Raw genomic sequence first — 22,656 nt, forward strand, 5'->3', positions numbered from 1 at the left:
ATTACTATATATTGGATCCAATATAATATAATAATAAATACGAAATCTGCATTAATCAAAATATCATATTTAAGCATATTTTACAACCAGGCAATGCCGGTCGGCCTGCTAGTATATATATATATATATATATATATATATATATATATATATATATATATATATATATATATATATATACAGTGCCGGCAAAAAGAAAGTCCGTTCTTGTAATTTTTTCAAAAACTGCAAATTTAAGCTAAATTTAATCTAGCTGTTCAAACAACCTATACCTCATTTGATTCGCCTTTTATCTATATATATATAAATGTAAATGTTGGTTCGTTCGGAGTTAATTGTCTAAAAAACCACTGGACGGATGGCTTCCACGTTTTGGTATAATATGTTTACTATATCCATGTGTGTTTTTATATATTCCTTTTTAATTATAACATTATACTTAATTTTTCTATGATAAATAGGTGGATTTCTTTGTACCGAGAGGCCATTTTTTATTTAGGGACAATTATTTATTACCGCTTCCTGTCACGTGACCAGTGTTACAATTTAGCGGTTTTCCTGTTAGATCTGGAGATTTCGTTTACAATCTAGCGGGAAATTCTAGAAAATCTGGAGGTATTTGGCACCCAGACACCCGCATTAGATTGCTTGAAAATACTTTAAAACATGAAATAAACTCATTCATGTAAGTAAAAAAAAGTAGCATTTATTGCCTTTGGTAACAATTATTTATTGATTATTTGTTTTGTTTTTCACCTTTTTTTCGACTAACCATTCTTAAATCTCACTATAAAATCGATTTTTCCAAGTACATTTTAGGTGGGGGGGCATTCCAATCTCCCCAAAGGGGTTTGTATTACTGTACACGGGTTTGTATTACTGTACACATAGATTACAAAAAGTTGTCAAAAACAAATATATAACAAATAAATGTTATCAAAGGCAAGATAAGTTACTTTTCTGCCAAACTGGCTAGCGATTTTCTGGACATTTCTTTCTCCTGATCTCGCGGGGTTTTTTAAATCTCAGTTGACAACATTGCATCCCTAAAAAAACACCACAGGCTTAATGTAAACAGAATGTGTTTACAATATCGGTAAAGTTTCAATGGGTTTATTGATAATGTAACCATGTGATTGAACTTTGATTTAAATTAACCACACGTGGTCGCAAAATGAATGCCGACGCTCAAAGTGTATACACATTTTGATTCCTCCCTTTACTTAAAAATTCACCAAAAATCAGGAAATTAACGAATTTTAATGAAAATTGCAGTATTTTTCAAATAATGATCGCAGAATATAATGAACTAATTATTTTTACTTAACTCTTGGTGAAAATGTTTTATTTTGTTTAAACAAAAAATACCTTTACTAAAGTTATGGTTTTCAGTAGTAAATAAAAAACGCAAGAATTTATTTTTGCTTTTTTTAAAGCATCGTAATTTATAACAATAAAACATAATTTTTACAGTAACATTACGAAAAAAGCCCCTAAAGTCCGTATTAATATATTCGATATAACTGGGGGGGGGCAGGTTAGTACTTTTTGACGGACCGTCTTTTTAAAAATCTACCAAAATTCAGGTAATTATCCGATCAATACGAAATTTTCAGCGATTATTAAGAGAAGAATGAACTTTATAACAGTGTACTTATTTTTCATAAACGATATTTATATATATATATTTTTTTGCTTACAACCCCCCCCCCTTGTTTTTAAGTACGAACAAATATGCTTAAAATGATCATCTGAAACTAAACAAAACATATTCCGTTGTTGTAAGGGACAGAATTATAGATTTAAAAAAAAAAAAAAAAATTGTTTGCATACCTTATTTTTACGTCTGAATATCAGAACTTCGATTGTGTTTAATTATCCCGCTTTTGAGTTTTGAAGTGTGAAATTCGGTGAATATGTTAAGTAAAATAATTAATTTAAGTTAAGCAAAACAAAAAAAATTTTTTAAAAATATTTATACGAAAAAAGCCATTTTAAAATCTTTGATAAATAAATTAACAATTTTTTTTTTTAGCGAGCCGAATAATGCATGACCATTATTAAACAGGACATGCTTTGAAGAATCGATAAAAAAAAAAAATTCGATAAATATTGTGCCCTTTGTGTTAAAAATAGCATCAATTTTTCCAATCCCGTTTGAAAACGTTTGCCGCCTTTCGACTACGATGGACCAAACGCGCTGAAATTATTTTTTTTTATTCTGCTTTAAATTGCACCCCCCTCCCATTTTGGGGAGCCTGGCCCCCACACACATACACATTAAAAACCAAACTCATACAAATGGTCACCCATCTGGTACTGGCCAGCCTCAGCTTAATAATACATTGAAATTTTCGTCACTGAAAAATAAGTTGTTTTGGCCTGTTTGGTCTTCCATAGTTTGCTTCTTATCAAACGCAAACGTAAACAGTGTCGATCTAGACTCTAGATCGACGCGAAATAACTGGTTACCTATATGAATAAGTGGAATTATTTGAAATCCAGGTACTTATATTATAATATTTTTGCATATTCTCTTAGAAAATCATCCTAAATCTTAGTTAGACAATAAATAAATAAATTAATTATTTCAAAAACCTTTTTTTTTTTTTTTTAAATATTTATGTACGTTTTTTGTGCAAGACAAAAAATGTAAATTGTTAACTTTTTGGGAAAATTTAACATTTAAAATTTAATTAAAAATAGTAGAAAAAGTTTTACATTATTCTGTTTTCTATATGATAAAATTCAGGGTTTTATCTTTCTGGAAAAAAAAAAGTTACTCAGAAATAATGGATTTTAATAAATGTAATTTCGTTTTAAAAAACAATAACAACTTGATTTTGCGGCCATTTCCTGAATAATATCCGATAATTCATTTTTCTTCGAGTTAAACTAAGATACTATTCAGGAAATTAAAGATTCAATTAGATTCCTATTTCAATCACCTAAATTATTTAGGGTGAAATGAGTTTAGGAATTTATAGCCAAACCTAAATATTTTTTTTTTTGGTAAATATCCAGATACGCTACTACAGAACACCGACCACTCTAATTTGTTTGGGGGGATGTGATGTTGGGGCGCGCGCGCCAACATAACATCCGCTCCCACCCCCCGCTCGCGCCCCCAGTGTACAAAGTAAAATCCTCGGAAAATGTTAAATGGTGTTCTAATTGGTAATTGTCGGTGCGTTACTTACAGAAAATTTGAAAATTCGATGTTCCAGGTAAAAAAAAAAAAAAACAGATAAATTAACCCCCCCCCCCACTCCAACTTGGTGTGCTTTCCTTTTCTTATCTTATTTCTTTTTCAGCTAATTTTAAATTTTCCACCCAAAAAGCGCTATAATGTATTTTTGAAAATTAGAAAATTCTATATCCTGGAAAAAAAAATCCCCTCCCCCAACATAGTTTGCTTGGTGAAGCCGTCGTTTATGCTACAGCGTGCATGCGCGTAGCATAAACGGATGCTGCAAAATAGTGGAAAGAAGTTCGTGGGTTCAGGGGTAAATACCATGCAAACGGTAAATTTGCCCCAAGTTTGACTATCAGATTCGTTGTCAGCGACCTCAATTGCCTATAAAATAATTAGAATGGTCGGTGTTCTGTAGTAGCGTATCTGGATATTTACCCTTTTTTTTTCTTGCTTAAAAAAATAGCATTAATACAGTAAGTTAGGTAAACTGACTTTTTCGTTTAAAAATGGAATTATTTCCCTTTCGTTATAACCTTTTTAAAAAAAAATTTTTTTTTTTTAATAAATATTTTGTGTTTTATATACATAAAGTACAATTGTTGAATGTTACTGTTTTGATTATATTCGTTTGGGGGGCACAATTAAAAAATTAAGAAAGATTAAAATGAAGCAAAATTTAAGTTTCCGTTCCATTTTTACAACAACCGTAAAACAGTGCATACTCAGCAAGTTTTATCGTAATTTATAAGCATATTGAAACACTAAATCAACATTTTATTTATTTTTTTGCATAATTAATGATGGAAGTATTTTTCTGTTTATTTTCTTAACATCTGTTTAAAAAAAATAATTTGTACATTCTCTTGAAAAAAAGAATCACACTTTTCTCTACTTTCACATGTGTTCCATTTTAACAAACTGAGCCACAGCAACGCGTGGCCGGGTACAGCTAGTTCCTTTATAATTTTACCTGTTCATATTTGACTTTTAATTGAAATATTCTAGTGTTCACGTCAATTTAAAAAAATAACTTCTTCATGCTTTATATTCTTTTAAAACAAAAATTAAATCCGTTCTTCATTTACATAAATTTGTATTTTTATAAAATCATAATAAAGAAAAAGCTTAAGTTAAAATAATAGAAAAAAAGGGAGAAAGACGTGATTTTTAAAACTTTCTCCTTCTATTTCTTTTTTATGATTTGATAATATTGATTGTCTGAAACTGAATTATAAAATGCTCCTACGAATCTTAAATAAAAAAATCCGGGCCTACCCTATGGTACCGGAAATTTGAAAATGGAGCATAGTCAAAAGCAAAGCAAATTGAAATCGCTACTCATACTGTTAAGATGATACAAAGGCAAGTGTACAATATGTTATACAAAGTGGCAAAATATCAATAACGTTTTCTTGACACATTACATACATGTTGCATATATATATAAAAAAAAATTCTATACCACTATGTTAATAAGAGATCCAGGTTCATATGCGTTTTTCCATGCGCTGATGAGCTTGCCCAGTTGTGCAAAATTATAATTAATGAACTATTATATGGTTACATGCCAACATTGGGCCAAAATAATTGTATGCAACTTGTTACCAATAAAAGCCTAACATTCCCAGGCATTATCTCCTCCTCTTAGAGGAAGCTGTCATATATGTTTTTTTTTGTTATACATACTGAAAAAGAATATGCGACTAGATGGAGCACATTTTTGCTGAAAATCGTAGTAGAAGGTGGTTGGTATTCAATATGTTATTTTCGAAGTAAGCCCACAAAACTATAAATGCACATGTCAGAAATAAAATCTTTCTAAATTGATTATATGAGCTTTTCATTGCTATAATAAACTAGACAACCAATCATTTAACCCTCCCCCTTTATTTTCTCTCTTTTTCTCTTTCTCGTGACTGGAAATAAAAAAATGCTAAAAAAAAAAAATAGACTACCTAGAACGAACAGGTTACAGGTAGTCTATTTTTTTTTTTATCTATGCCAAATGCTACCCTTCATCCTTCATTGACATCATCTATTTTTAAGTAATCACTAGCTATACAAAGTTAGGTATTATGTTTGTGGACATTTTTTAGATCACTATCAACCAAGCTCCAACCCCTGTCCCATCGCCACAATGTTACATCACTGTGCCTGTTTTATAAGTATTTTAATGAAATGTACTCTGATGAACTCGTTGAACTTGTACTCCCTTGATGTACATACCCCTCGACAAATTCGTTTTGCAGCAAAATCTCACTCCTTCACCTTAAAAGGTCCCTAGATGCCGGAAAGCCGTCTACTCTAATAGCTTCTTCATGTGGAGAGCTAGACTTTGGAATTCCCTGCCTGCTTCTTGCTTCTCTGACTGTACTGATATGCAAAAATTTAAATATACTATAAACAAATATCCTGTTCATCTCCTTACATAGTCTCCTGTAGACATGGTCCCAATCTACTCACACTCTAACTGTTAACAACGTTGTCTGGATAAAAATGGGCATCAATTTGAACATTTGCAAATATGATTCTTCAGTTACATTTGTCTTCTGTATGGGAAACTACATGTTGGCCCACTTAAAAGTAGCCCAGAAAATGTACTAGACTGGAGGAAAACTCTTTTATTGTTTAAATTACCTGTAGTGTTATAGAAGATGCTGGAAGTGCTCCTCGTTGACATCTATGCATTTCTGGGCACGTTTAACAACGTTTTCAAATACTGCTTGTGGATCTTCTCTGGTGATTTTCCTGATAGCGTTGATAATGTTCTCCTTTAGTTGGTCTAGATTGTGATGATTATTTGCATAAACTTTTTGGGGTTTGTATTATTGTACACATAGATTCGAAAAAGTTATCAAAAAACAAATATATAACAAATAAATGTTATCAAAGGCAAGATAAGTTACTTTTCTATCTAACTGGATATATTTTTTGTGTTTTTATTCAATGTAACATATTTATTCAGCTCGAAAACCATACAGTGTTTACCGATGTATTGGAAAATTCAAGATGGCGTCTCACACCCTCTTTAACACCGTAAGTTTGGGAAAAGGTGTTATAAATAAAAAAACTATACACAATACTATCAAAAACCCGCCGAATATATGTCAACCTATGTCACGGTAACATATATTGAGCGAGTTTTTAACAGTATTTTAACCGGTTTTTTATTTATAACACCTTTTCCCAAACTTACGGTGTTAAAGAGAGAATCAGACGCCATCTTGAATGTTCCAATGCATCGGTAAACACTGTATGGTTTTCGAGCTGAATAAACATGTTACATTGAATAAAAACACGAAAAATGTATCCAGTTTGGTAGAAAAGTAACTTATCTTGCCTTTGATAACATTTATTTGTTATATATTTGTTTTTTGACAACTTTTTCGAATCTATGTGTACAGTAATACAAACCCACTTTTTGTTTTAAAGTTCCCCAAAGATAAAAATCACATGATGACAAGTCTGCGGAATGTGGTGGCCATAACCCTTTGTTCTCTCTTCCGTAAACATGTCATGAACTCGTGTCAGTGATCTTTGAGACGTGTGGCATGTAGCGCCATCTTGGAAAAAGAATTGCATTTTGTCTTGTCGTGTCAGTTGGTCGACAAGAGAAAGATTAGGGAGATTGGGATACTTTTAATTGAGCCGCTTAATCTGGAAAAAAGATTAGAGAAAGATTAGAGGATCAGGATAGTTTTAAGTGGGCCACCCTGTATTTCATTCCACTCTATTTTAATGCATAAAGTTTTATCTTCATTTGAAGTATGAGTATATATGTACAGTTTTGAGACAACCTGTATTGTGAGAGTATATCTTGTTACTTCAGTACAGCATTTTATATATTATTGTCTGGTCATCGATTTGAACATTTACGAACATGTTTCTTCAGTTACATTTGTCTTCTGTATTTGAAACTTTCACCCTATGTTCATATATAAAGGTTTTATCGCCATTCGAAGTGTGAGTACATTTTTTAAGACACTGCGTGTTTCTCAATCAATAACTATTCGTTTTAGATGCTGTTCCCTCTTTCACCCATCCCTCTCTTTTTCTACTTTCTACTTATTTGTCCCTTTTTCCATGACACGTGTGATGCCATCCACTGTACATGGATACACACAAGCAAGCTCACCCTTCATCAACGATGACGTCATCAAGTATCTATTTCGTATTGCCTCTGCTTTTTAACGGATGATGTCATCCTTTCGTGACGTCATCAGTGTACAGGATGACAAACAAATAAAGAAAGAACACCTCTAAAGTTTTATTTCAATTTTCTTAACATTTTGTTTTTGGCTGGGGATGGGGCATTCTACGGAATGTCAAACGTTCTTCCATTAGTTTGGTTACTCCAACCGAGAGATCTTTTTAAAATTCTAACCGTCCCTTTAAGTGCTATTGCTTGTATTGCAACTGGGCTAATGGTGAGTATATAAAAATATGAGTATATAAAAAACGAGTACATATAGATCTCCTTTCAGTTTCCTTGTAAGCATGCCTGCTTGGAGAGTCTTGAGCAACACAAGGGTTGAATAATTTTGTTGCATATTTCCTGAACTAGCATTGCATGAGGATAATCCAGGACAATAGAAAAACAATGCTGGGAGTATTTCAGAGTTTTCTTTCTCTTAGACTAGTTGCACAAGCATGTTAAGAATAAGTAGGTTTGAAAATATATTTAAAAGATCGTGTCAAGCTGGTCTAATGGTTATTGTACTTGACGCTTTAGGTTTTGGTTTCGATCTCAGCTCGAGTATTTTTTTTTTATTTACAAGAAGTGAACTGTTTAGAAAAAACATAATACTTACATGCACATGTCTCAGTTTCTGTTTTCAAATTTAATATTTATACATATTTTATGACCGGGCAACGCCGGGCAGCCTGCTAGTAGATTAACATCCTCTTCTATATTCTTGTTTTAATTAATCCTGAGTTCGTGACTTTCTTCCGGAACCCTCAACGGTCCACAACATAAAACAAAGACTGTTGAACATTCATGAAAATTAGTGGAAACTTGAAGAAACTAACCATATAACATTTATCGTAAGCTAGTTTTTGACCTTGAAATGTATTTTTTTTAACTCCTTACATCAGGTGGCTTCATACCTTGTCTGGAACAATTTTTATTAAAAAAAAAGTCAGGCGTAAAATTCAGTTTATTTGTACCAAATATAATTAGGTTTCAAGAAAGAAATTGTGAATTTTATTAACAATTCCATGCGTGTATAACATTTTTTGGAGTGTGTGTGTAGGGGGGGGGTCACCTTGTACATAAAAGGCAATGTTGCATTAATGTGTAGTATTTTTAATGCAGGTAAACATGCCATCAGCTATGATAATTTTATCACTCTATCTGGCACACCTCCAAGAATGAGTGCACCTCGAGTTACAGGCAATTAATTTTTCCCTCTCAAACGAATACCCCATAATTTTATTATACCATATTTCTTCAAACTGAAACATAATTATCAAAGTATACTTACGCAGATAGATATGAAAAGTCTTTATTAAAGTTTCTGCCTATTTCCATTCTATGGAGGCCAGGCGCGAACGCAGACCCCACAATTTTATTATACCGTCCCTATTTAAGTTAAAACATACTTACCAAAGTATTCTTATGTACATCTATATAAAAAACACTTGTAAACGTTTTTTTTAATTTTTAAATTTTTTTATTTCCATACTTTGTGGACCAGGCGCGTACGCAGACCCCCAAATTTTAATGAATCGTCATTATGCCAGATCAAACATACCCATTCCTATGTCTCGATACATCTTCTATCATTATATGTGATCAGTTTTCTATAATAGTCAACCATATAGGAGCCTATTCGTGACCAGACACACACACAGACGTTCAGCTTATATATATATATATATATATATATATATATATATATATATATATATATATATATAAGTTTAGTGGTTATATCTAAATTCTGAAAAAACAACATATAGACACATATATTCGAATTAAGAATTTATTGTTTGACAAAAGGAATATATAGAAGGGGTTATGTTAATTTCCTTAATCCACGGATTTTTAATAATGGCTCCTATCATCAGAGGCTAGGATCGCCCTGAAAGTATTACTTCAAGTAATATCTATCAGGATTTTTCATCTGATTTCTAATCAGTCTTACCTCGATTATATATATATATATATATATATCTATATATATATAAAAGTGAACGTGTCTGTCTGTCTGTCTGTGTGTGAGTCTGTCTGTGTACATTTCCCTATGCAATAACTCTGTCAATTTTTAGTCTATAGACTCGAAATTTGAAATACCGGGTACTGAGATTTGGGAAAATCGATGTGACGGGTGTCAGCCAGAAATTTGGCTGTTAAGGGGTCAAATTTCAACGATTTGACCTTTAAGAACTCTACCAAACTCCTCCGACAATTTTGAGTCTAGACACTTGAAATTTTAGATTTAGGTTCCTTGAGCATGGATCTAACTTAATAAAGTGATTTGAGCCCGAAACAATAAATTTTAAGGGGTAATAATAGGGGTCAAAGTTTTAAAAAATTAACCATTTTTTTTGTTTTTTTGCTTTTTTTGCACAGCATACACCTCCAAACACCCGAGCAACGCCGGGCACCCCTGCTAGTATATATATATATATAAACTAACCCCCATCAAATAACCCCCCCACAAAGAGGATAAGTGAGGTCGCAACTATAATCATACCCATATGGGTTACGTAAGTCACTTAATATTCTACTTCATCGAGCAGTTATGGTATTACTAGCCGAAATAAGTACCTGTATGAAGGTATATTTGAACTAAATGAGTAATAGATCGTTTTGAGTGAAGCTCGTAATAATGTATGCATATGGATAATTTTGGGTGTGTGCATGTATGGATATATGATCTTTATATACCCGGGTAGGAAAAATAATTTATTAATATAAAAAAAAAAAAAAAAAAAAAAAAAAAAAAAAAAAAAAAAAAAAAAAAAAAAAAAATAGATGAAAGAAAGTAAGGAATGAAGGGTGAACGGAAGAGAAAGGAATAAGGGTATTAGAGTGAATAAGCAAAGATGAAGGTAAGTACTACAATATATAAGCTTATATACTAGGTTTGTATAACCTAAATACTCTGATTTATGTCATATGTTATTATATATTATTATTGTGTCGTGATACATCTTATGTATACCTGCCTTACCATCGAAAGAATCTTTGTTAAATATGAGGATAACCCTATGAACTTCATGCTGAATTCAATATAAATTTTTACGTAGTGTCAATTTTTACGGTAAAAACCTACAACTTAGGAAAGTGTAACAAGCGGATGGGGCCATGAAACGTAACTAGACGTGTGGAATTTGATAGAAAAAGTGAATTTATATAGTAGGTGTATTCATGTCTGTTTCTACTTTAGATGTATCATTTGGTGGCACGGTACATGTATGCATGTATATATATATATATATATATATATGTCTATATTTGTGTGACTTTGGATATATAAGTGTATTTTACGTATGCATGTATGTTTGTATGTTTATATATATATATATATATCTGTATCTATGTATCTGTGTGTATGTTTGTATGTGGATGTGTCTGTGTCTATTGTATGTAGATATATGTATACACACGTATATTTCTGAACTATTAGAATAGGCTGCCTCGTATAGAATTGTTGTAACAATATAGATTACAAAAATGTATGGATGTCCGAATGTTGTTTATATATATGTTATATATGTATGTATGTGTGGATATGTATATGTATGTCTGTTGTGTGTGTGTTTATATGTATGTATGTGTATATGTATATATATATATATATGTATATGTATGTATTTATGTATGTATGTATGTATGTATGCGTGTGTTTGTGTATATGTGTGTATGTGTGTGTATGTATGTGTATATGTGTGTATATGTATATATGTGTGTATATATATGTATGTGTATATGTATATATATATATGTATATGTATGTGTGTGTATGTATATATATATATACACCCGTCTGTAGTCGGGTAGCATAATATTGCATATACGAAGATGTTACCACGCTACATAAGTAAAGAAAAATACTATTATTTGTCTCTGTATGTCTGAAATGTGTGTGTGTGTATATATGCGCAGGTGTAGATAAATGTTAGACATTTATAGGTGTATTGATACACGCATATAGGTACATGTGGGGTTTAGATAACTTTCGGGTTTATATTTATTCACATTTTGTTGGTTTATTTGTTTTAATTTAATTTTATTTTTATTCTTATTTATCTAATTTTTATTTTTTATTGTATTTTTTATATATTTTTTATTTTTTATTTATTTTTATTTATTTATTTATTTATTTATGTATTTTATTTTTATTTACCTTAATGTAACTTTTACTTTATCTTCTACGTAGTTTCAGAATCATTGTCTAGTTTCAGTAAATAAAACAAAAAGTGTCTAGCATGGATTCGCTTTTGAATATATGGATTAATGTGTGTATACTGTGTGTGTTGGCAGTGGCTGTGTATGGATGTGTTATGTGTGTGTTGCGTGTATGTGTGGGTGGAGGTAGATTAAAAAGGCACCGGTCAGTACTTGGTTGACCATAGCTAAGGTTATTAACTTACAGACTCTAAGACAAGAAAACGAAACTCTCAATGACCCTATGCCATAAAAAGCCAAAAGTTAAGTTAGATGGGGGAGGGGGAAAAGAAAAAAGATGTTTATCATCTTCATAGACCTCACTCATCCTTTTACCGTTTTTGTTTTTTGACTCCCACCCAGGTTGTATTTTTAACTTGATAAACGAAATAGAAAAATGTATTTGGTGGAAATGTCACTTTTGAAGGTGGTTCTTGGCCTGAAGACGTAATCCCCCGACGTGGGTGATTACAGAAACATGTATGCACATATGTAGCCATTAATGTTTGTATAAATAAAATTAATATATATATATATATATATATATATACTATATATATGCTAGTATATATATATATATATATATATATATATATATATATATATATATATATATATATATATATATATATATATATATATATATATACTAGTGGGGCGTGCCCGGCTTTGCCCGGTCGTAAAATATGCTTAAATATGATATTTCAATTAGTCCAGATTTCGTAGATATTATTATAGAGTCGTGATTTCAAAAGTAAAAAAAAAAAGTATTTGGGTGCCATCAGCTAGAATTGAAACCAAAAGAAAATCTGTAGCATTCAAAGCTGGTGACGTTACCACTGTACCAACGTGACACGTATATGAACAGATTAAAAATTAAAAATAAGTTAAAATAAATATACAAAATGTATGCCGATATTTTTAAATTTTGACCCATTTTTGACCCTTTAGAAACTATTTTAATCGGCTAAAGACCCATAAAAGAACGGTCTGTAAAAAAAAATCCAATCATTTGAGGCTTCCTAACGCCGCTCTGCTACTTTTAGTTTCGGAGGAGATAAAGGTTGAAAATATGGAGACAGACACACAGACATATATATATATATATATATATATATATATATATATATATATATATATATATATATATACTATAATAATTATTAAATACCTACAGACACTAGTGTTTCATCCTTTCGGGAATCATCAGTGCAGGGTGTCACGATTAACGCCAGTCGAGAGACTCGAACCTCGGCAACAGAAGTCATGTCTGGCTTCATGATCCGAACCACTAGGTTACCGTCAACCGCGAGAGATACAGTTGAAATTAAACATTTATTCTTATTAAATGCTTTTAACGTCAGTCAGAGAGTGATCTAATCATTATATGACGATATGCGTATTATCCGTTTGTTTTTTCACAATGACGTCATGGATGACGTCAGATCTGTGCATATATACGAATAGATATCCTATTATCTCATATGACGTTATAGAAGCTGACTATATGTGACGTCATAGAGATGACGTCATTTATGGCGTCATGTATGGGGGACAAATATGAAATTTCCCGAGCAACTTCTGGCAACTCTGGGCAGCCTGTTAGTATATCTATCCATCTATCTATCTATCTATATATATATATATATATATATATATATATATATATATATATATATATATATATATACACACTTTGCCATCTTATTACAGTTCGCTTTATGCTTTTCATGTGAGTTACTTCTAGAGTTTAGAAGTCTAGGATCTAGACGTTGTGCCTATAATTTTACATGCATATGTCACTGTACGTGGCTAAATATAGCTCAGGACGACATCGGATATTCCACAAGAATGATTAATTATTAACTTTTAGTACATTTCTTCTTTTTCTTTTTCTTTTTATTTCGGAGAAGGAGGGATTTTAGGATTTGGTGTGGAAGGATCTCCACAAGAATCGTGACTGTTATAATAATAATAATAATAATAATAATAATAATAATAATAATAATAATAATAAAAAAACCGAATACTATTTATATAATTCGCTTCTATATTTTTTAAAAATAAAACAATCAGGATTGTTATGGACATTGTTCGGCACCCAATCCTAAAGATCACGCTCCTCCAAAATACAAAAAGAAAAGGAACAAGCCTATTGAAAATCAGTAATGCTTCCTGTGGAAGATCCGATGTCATCATAATCTATATTTGGTCACGGACACAGAAACCAACATGGATAATTGCAGCCTCAAAGACGAAGGTTGATTCATGTGATACTTAAAAAAAAAAGAAAAAAGAAAAAAAAATCAAATGGACCGTAATAAGACGGCAAAGTATATATAAGTAGAAGAATACCCGTCTCAGGACGGGTAAAATGAATTTATCTAATAGAACACGTTTAAGTTACTTTTATTCTTTATTATGAAGATTAGAATTAAGATATATTGATAATAAACAATATTTGTATATTTTGGCAGCAAGTCATTATTCAAGCACGTCTTATTGAACACAGCAGAGTTATTCTTTTTTCCGACTTTGTTTGATATATTTTCAATTCGCCGAGCGGTCTTTTTTTTTTATTTCAACTGGCATGTTATATATTATGGCGCTCTGTAGTTGTTGTTCGGCCATATTCTTCTCAATCGCATCCGACCGTCGCCAGGAGCGATTGTCGATGTCATTTTCTTTATTGAGGCACCCACCTTTAAAACCAATAAAAAAAGGAAGAAAGAGTAGTAACTATAAATACACCGAGCCTCAATATTGATGTCTAATAACTATTGTTAAAATTTATTTTAATATATTTTAATATATATTGTTAACTATTGTTAATCTTTTTAATATAATTTAATATATATTGTTAACTATTGTTAAAATTCATTTTAATATATATTAATATATATTGTTAACTATTGTTAAAATTCATTTTAATATATATTGTTAACTATTGTTAATTTTTTAAATATAATTTAATATATATTGTTAACTATTGTTAAATTCTTAAAAATATATTTTAATATATATTGTTAACAATTGTTAAAATTTATTTTAATATATTTTAATATATATTGCTAACAATTTTAAAAATTTATTTTAATATATCTTGTTAACTATTGTTAAAACTTTAAAAAATTATACTGTAATATATATTTTAACAATTGTAAAATTTTTTAAAAATATATTTTAATATATATTGTTAACTATTGTTAAATTACAAAAAATATATTTTAATATATATTGTAAACTATTGTTAAAATTTATTTTAATATATTTTAATATATATTGTTAGCTATTGTTAACATTTTTTAAATATATTTTAATTTATATTGTTAAATATTGTTAAAATCTATTTTAATATATTTTAATATATATTGCTAACTATTGTTAACATTTTTAAATATATATTTAATATATATTGTTAACTATTGTTAAATTTTTTAAAATATATTTCAATGCATATTGTTAACTATTGTTCACATTTTTGAAAATATATTTATTATATATTGTTAACTATTGTTAAAATTTATTTTAATATATATTGTTTACTATTGTTAACATTTTTAAAAATATATCTTAATGTATATTGTTAACTGTTGTTAAAATAACTATTGTTAAAATTTTCAAGAAAAGCTTCCATCTCCCTTCTTACGTCCTTTTAATAACACTAAAAGAAACGTTACGATCCTTTTACACCTAGCTGTTGTGTTCCAAAATTCACAAAGATTAGTTAATCAACACAAAAGAATCCTGTGCATACAATATATAAACATGTACATATACACCTCCAGGCTCGGAGTCTAGTATCAGTTCTGATGTTATCCTCAAGTTAATTTAATCTTAATCAATGGAAGGGGGGGGGCAAGTCTTTCTATACTAAGGCAATTTTTATTTTTGCCTACTTCCAGAGTACCCCTTCATGGGGAGCTGGTTTTCACCACATTAAAAACGACCTTGTGCTATGTTTTGCTTTCTTAGCGAAACAAATAAATACCTACACATACCTAAAGAAGCTACTTGTCCAAGTTTACAGTCCTATCTCCGTCAATTTCGCGTTGTCATCTTCTGGCAGAAAATTCTGTAGAGAGAAATGCGAGCGCAAAAATTACTTGCCTCAAAACTGCCCCCCGTGTCTGCGCTTCTTGTATGGTTCAGCTACGGAATAATAGAAAAAAAAATGGCGACGTGCATTTTATTTTATTGTCAACTTAGAAGATCTTGGGCTGGCATTAAAGCAAATCGTTTGAAGAACAGAAGAGTTCATTTTGAGGAAACAGCTGTGGACGTGTGCTACGCCAAGGCGTGACATACTGTCTAGAGCTGAGATAACCCAATAAAATTAAGAGATAATGTGTATTACGGCGTCAGTGAAAAGGAGTACTGTCGATTTATTTATTTATAACACGGTGACGTATCCAGCAGGAAGGTACTGAAAGGATTATTCAATCAGCTGGCAGAGGATGAGAAATTCCAATGAAAGCGTAAAATTCATTAAATCAAAAGAAAAATAAATTAAAACCGAAAACGACTTTCAACATGCTATGTCAACTTAAAACCACTCTCTTTTGCCATGTTAAGAATGGCTTTCTAAATAGAAAATCATTCTTAATATGGGGAAGTGGATTCCACCTTGACATATATTTTACACTGTATTAAATCAATATTTTTTTAAACATTTTCCCCACATCTTGTGCCTAACTTTGCATTCGTGGGGAGACAAGCAAATATGAAAATATGAGTTTTTTTCCGTGTGAAGGTAATTAAATATGGACAGTAAATTATGTTTTTTTAAATATAAAAAAAGATTGATTTTCTATATTTTTATTTAAAAAAATATTGGTGAATATTCTAACAAGGCACAACCAGTCGCTATACATTACTTTTATTGAAGTGAGAAAATATTATGTATTTTCCCACACTGTTTTGAATCGATATGTTTTCTGCTTTGCGAGCATTAAAAAAAAAAAAAACGACCTTGCGTTTAATTTTGCCCTCGTGTAGAATCAAGTATTCGTATTATTTGTATTCCTCAGGTTTTGAGGACAATTTTTTAATTATTTTATTTTTGAAAGTTTATATATAGAACAGGAGGCAATTCAATAAGTTCTTGAAGATTTTCAAAAAAATGTCTCTGGACATATTAAAGTTTCACATAACTTATCGATAATAACTAAATCACAGACAAAATTAACATAACAAGATCTCATGCATTAATTATCTGAACATTTATTGAATTAAAATAATTTTATTTTTTGATTTATTTTTATAAATAAATTACAATAGGCATATTTTTTTATTTCCGAAATGAAAGCGATCATTATATGAAAATAAATAACTTCTTTTTAAAAGTGAACTTTTTAATGAACAATCACTCCTAGAAAAGAAAATTCTGAAATGAATGAATCTTCGTATTATTTGGATTCTTCGAACTACTATTCTCATCCCGAGTGTCGTTTTCACAATGCTTCGGTTGATGTAACCTCCGACTTCCATCAGGTGTCGAATTCGGGAATGTTTTTGTCGAACTCAGGAAATTGGATGGACTTTTGAACAGACCCTTTATTTACTTCACGGGGGTAGCATGCTCTCGTTCCATCAGCCATGACTGGATAGAAGTCTAAAGTAATTCGCAATTGTATTTTCAGTCATTCACACTGAGAATTGAACCTTCACCCTTCAGGAGAATATCACTTTTACAATTGCAGCCCCGCGGCACAGTGATTAGAATACTTGGAAAAATCAATTGTGACCACCATAAACAGGTAACCATATAGATGTCATGGGATAAGTTGGTTTGTTTGCTTTGTTTTATGGCATATTAACCCTTTTCGGGTCATTTAATACCGAATCAAGTCATTTTGATAAAAGTTTTTATGCTTCAAGTTCTTTATATCTTCAAATATTTGTTCATGGTGTTTGGTTTGGTTGTTTTGTTTTACGGCATATCAACCCTTTTCAAGTCATTTAATACCGAATCAAGTCATTTTGATAAAAGTTTTTATGCTCCACACAGACACATATAAACATATATACATACGCACATATAAATATACATACATACACGTATACACGCACATACATATACGGCTAAGGCGTGTATATATATATATATATATATGAAATAAAATGGAGGTGGAAGGACCTGGATACTCAACGTTTCGCCCGATTTATGCGGGCTTCTTCAAGAGGGATGGTCATTGACGAGAGAGTCGGAGGATTGGGGCTATATATAATGATGGGGGAGAGCAGCGTGTTTTCCTTATGTAAATTAGATGTCATATATACATGTATATACATTTTTTTTTTTTTTTTTTTTTTTTTTTGAGAGAAGAACTAATTAGAGTAAACTAGTGTATTGGATTACGTCTAAAAGATAAAATATCGTAGAGATTAAAAATTGTGTTTGGAAATATAGCGGTGATAGATTAAATAAATAAAATGACACGAGATTACGAAAGAATCTTTTTTTTTTTTTTTTTTTTTAAATTAGAAATAATTGAATTGGGATAGAATAGCGCAGTAACTTAAAAGATGGTATCTAAAAATAAGAATAGGTGATAAAATGGAGTCTAAAAATAGATAATGATAAAATACAGTAAATAAGTAAAATAAAAATAAAATTAAGTGAAATTACGATTTTTTTTTTTTTTTCGCGTTTAACCGGTGTCTAAGTTGTTTTCTTTGATAATTATTTTCGACAGAAAGGGAGCAACGTGGAAAAAACCTTTTCTTTGCTTAATTATATTGCTGGAATGGGAGATTATAGCTGACTCAATTAAACGTCGTGTGGATCTGTTATGTATGTGTTTAAGGAAAGTTGCTTTGTTAAAATCAAAATGGTGGTCGTTTTCCATGATGTGACAAAATATGGCGTTGAGTGTATTGTTGTTTTTTACATCTCTTTTGTGTTCATATATTCTTTTATTTAAATTACGTTGAGTTTCTCCTACGTATATTTTTCCACAATCAAGGCAGGGTATGGAATATATTCCGGCTTTGGTGTTAATGTTGGTGTTAGTTATAATTTTACGTGTTAGATCCCTAATTGTTAAAGAGTTTAGTTTTGTTATTTGAATGCCTGTCTTATTTAGGTTCTTATATATTGTGTCGTTGTTTTTATTAGTTGGTAATGTTAATTGTCTGTTGTTTATCTGGCTATTTAAGGAATGGTCTCGGTTTCGGTTATGGTAAATTTTTAGTGCTTTTCTTTTTGTATTTGCCAAAAAATGTTGAGGGTATTGCAAGTTCATGAATGTACGTTCGATATACTCAAATTCTTCCACGATGTATTCTTCACTACATATTCTCAGGGCCCTAAGAAAAAATCCTATTAGAATACCTCTTTTTACTTTATCATCGTGATGAGAGTAAAAGTGTATGTAATCATTTTTATTCGTGACTTTCCGATGGACTTTAAAACTTAGATGATCATTGTTATTTATGATGTTGATGTCCAGAAAAGGTATGGAGTTGTTATTTTCTCTTTCATACGTATAGTTAATAGTGGGTTCAATCTTGTTTAATTTATCAGTGATATTCTCTATTTTGGAAGATATAGGGAGAAAAATTAAAATATCATCAATATATCTATAGTAGGAGGTACCCTTGGGCAATTTATATTTCATGGGTCCGGTTTCGATGAATTCTAAAAATAGACATGCCAAAACCCCACTTAGAGGGTTACCCATGGGCAGTCCAAATTTTTGTTTGTAGCAGAGTCCATCGAATGTGAAATATGTCATGTCAATGCATATACTTATAATTTTAATTATATTATCTATCGGCAAAGGTAATTTAATTTTTATTTTATTTAAGTGTTTTGAAAGAAGGTTGAGACATTTCTTGGTAGGGATATTGGTGTATAAAGATTCTATATCGAGACTATTCATGGTTTTATTTTTCATATCTATGTTTTTTTTATCTTATTAAGAAGGTCGCCAGAGTTTCTTATATGGGAATTGCTAATTGTGCCCAATAATGGCGTTAGGAGTTTTGTGATCGCTCTTGCTATCTTATGGGTGGCACTGCCAATGCCAGAGATGATTGGGCGTATTGGATTATTATTTTTATGTGTTTTGGGTAAACCATATAAGGTCGGGATTTTAGGATGGTATTCTATATAGGTAGTCCATATTTTATCATTATGTATTAATTTCTTGTAAGATTTGTTAAATTTGTCAATTTCTTTGTGTATTATTTCTGCCTTGATTGTGGAAAATATACGTAGGAGAAACTCAACGTAATTTAAATAAAAGAATATATGAACACAAAAGAGATGTAAAAAACAACAATACACTCAACGCCATATTTTGTCACATCATGGAAAACGACCACCATTTTGATTTTAACAAAGCAACTTTCCTTAAACACATACATAACAGATCCACACGACGTTTAATTGAGTCAGCTATAATCTCCCATTCCAGCAATATAATTAAGCAAAGAAAAGGTTTTTTCCACGTTGCTCCCTTTCTGTCGAAAATAATTATCAAAGAAAACAACTTAGACACCGGTTAAACGCGAAAAAAAAAAAAAATCGTAATTTCACTTAATTTTATTTTTATTTTACTTATTTACTGTATTTTATCATTATCTATTTTTAGACTCCATTTTATCACCTATTCTTATTTTTAGATACCATCTTTTAAGTTACTGCGCTATTCTATCCCAATTCAATTATTTCTAATTTAAAAAAAAAAAAAAAAAGATTCTTTCGTAATCTCGTGTCATTTTATTTATTTAATCTATCACCGCTATATTTCCAAACACAATTTTTAATCTCTACGATATTTTATCTTTTAGACGTAATCCAATACACTAGTTTACTCTAATTAGTTCTTCTCTCAAAAAAAAAAAAAAAAAAAATGTATATACATGTATATATGACATCTAATTTACATAAGGAAAACACGCTGCTCTCCCCCATCATTATATATAGCCCCAATCCTCCGACTCTCTCGTCAATGACCATCCCTCTTGAAGAAGCCCGCATAAATCGGGCGAAACGTTGAGTATCCAGGTCCTTCCACCTCCATTTTATTTCATATCGTCGGATTTAATCCAGCTCAACAATCATATATATATATATATATATGCGTGCGTTTGTGTGAGCATGGACATTTAACGGAATTACACGCCTTAGCCGTATATGTATTTGCGTGTATACGCGTATGTATGTATATTTATATGCGCGTATGTATGTATGTTTATGTGTGTGTGTGTATATATATATATATATATATATATATATATATATATATATATATGTGTGTGTGTATGTGTGTGTGTGTGTTTGTGTGAGCATGGACATTTAACGGAGTTACAGACCATAGCCATATATTAGTACACTCTAACTGTCTATATCTCCCTGGACAATATAAATGCGTTGGCAATTGGGGATTATCCCCCTCTCTAAAATAGAATCATTAGATAAACCCGATCATTTGTTGATGTATGTATATCTTTAACGGTAGGTGCACGCTCTCTGAATTTATATGTTAGATATGTGCGCACCTTTATCTCATTTTAGACATAACACTTATGTAGACATTTATTTGCTGTATGTATACGATGGTATCATGCTTGCACTTGATTATAGCGATGTTCGGCCGTGCATATGGGCGCAGGTGTACACTCGAGTGCGCACATGCATACTCGCCTGTCTGTATAAGTAGTTCCCTTTTCGAATATGCGTGTTTGTGTTATGTATATATGTAATTGAGTGCACATATGCATTAGTATAAGGACGCGTGTGTATATAAGTCTGTATTTATATATGCATGCTATGGATCAGTGTTTGTGCGTATGTGTATGTCTATATATGTATGTGTGTCTGTGGGTATATATGTGCTTATATCTGCGCTTATGTTTAGATTTGACAGATGGATATACAAGTAATCATTATATAAATAGTTAAAATCAACCACGCTTGGGCGACCCCAAACCCAGCCTCACATTTAAACCAATTCTCCTCATTATAAAAATAGCTAATTAACCACAGTATATAAAGCACTCACTCAAACATCAATTCCAACTCAACGAACAACAAAACAAACTCATCCATAGATCGCCTCCAAACAGAAATATATGTATTTTAAATAAAATTTAAACATATATATATATATATATATATATATATATATATATATATATATATATATATATATATATATATATATATATATATATATAGAGAGAGAGAGAGAGAGAGAGAGAGAGTGTCATCTATGGCAATAAGTAGTGATCTATAGTGATGTATTGTAAATTTAAAAGCAAGAATAAGTTTAAGTCTCGTAAAAATCATACTAGAATTGTCTGCAAGAACCAATGACATAAGTGACACTCTTCTGCAGGTTGAAGGTTCAATCCTCAGTGCGGGTGATACTCAGAATACAATTATGAATTATTTGTACTCAGCTATGGCTTACAGAATGAGAACCTGCTAATCCCTGTGGAATAAATAAAGGATGTTCATCCAAAATTCTGTGCAGATTCCCGCGTTTGACAGAAAGATTCCTGAGCTCGAAAAGAGACAGTTGAAGAAAGTCGGAGGTTACAGCGACCGAAACGTTGTGAAGATAACACTCAAGGTGAGAACAGTGGTCTGAATAATCCAAATAGTCCAAATTATCAACTAAAAAATTCGGGGTTATTTATATTCATTTAGAATAAAGACAAGACTAGTTTCTTTTACACACACATAAAATGTCTTTTGAAGATGGATTCATAATAGTTAGTTTTGTAAACTACATATATACCTAATTAAACGTACTCGCTCGCCACCATAGGGCCCAAAACTGTCATATTGATAATAAGCAGGAGAGCCTACAAAATTATTTGTATCGAAATAGGTATACATTCTTCTATTTTAAACCAGACTAAACGTTATCAAAATATAAGGGAAATGTATTGGATTCACGTCTGGATTCAATAAAATAATTACTTATAGAAATAATAAAAAATTGTATATCCTATACAGAATTACACTATATCTGTCTAAAAATTGTCTGTAAATTGTCAATAAGTAGGTATCATATCTATATTGACTACCTAGGTTATATATCTT

The 22,656-nt window shown here is 30.8% G+C and overlaps 1 protein-coding gene and 1 long non-coding RNA gene across 2 annotated transcripts in view; one reads left to right on the forward strand and one right to left on the reverse strand.

Annotated features, from left to right (window-relative positions):
- Nucleotides 1–22,656, reverse strand: part of LOC145296720 (protein DD3-3-like) — a 230,433-nt gene that overhangs the window by 152,813 nt on the left and 54,964 nt on the right. The window lies entirely within an intron of this gene.
- LOC145296716 (uncharacterized) overlaps nucleotides 5,149–22,656 on the forward strand; it is a 38,147-nt gene continuing 20,639 nt past the window's right edge. The window contains exon 1 of the long non-coding RNA XR_013870011.1: nucleotides 5,149–5,171. This is a non-coding gene — a long non-coding RNA (uncharacterized LOC145296716). The remainder of the gene's footprint in view (nucleotides 5,172–22,656) is intronic.

Source organism: Euprymna scolopes, chromosome 2 (assembly GCF_053919585.1).
Source record: "Euprymna scolopes isolate OS-2025 chromosome 2, ASM5391958v1, whole genome shotgun sequence".
Taxonomy (NCBI): Eukaryota; Metazoa; Mollusca; class Cephalopoda; order Sepiida; family Sepiolidae; genus Euprymna; species Euprymna scolopes.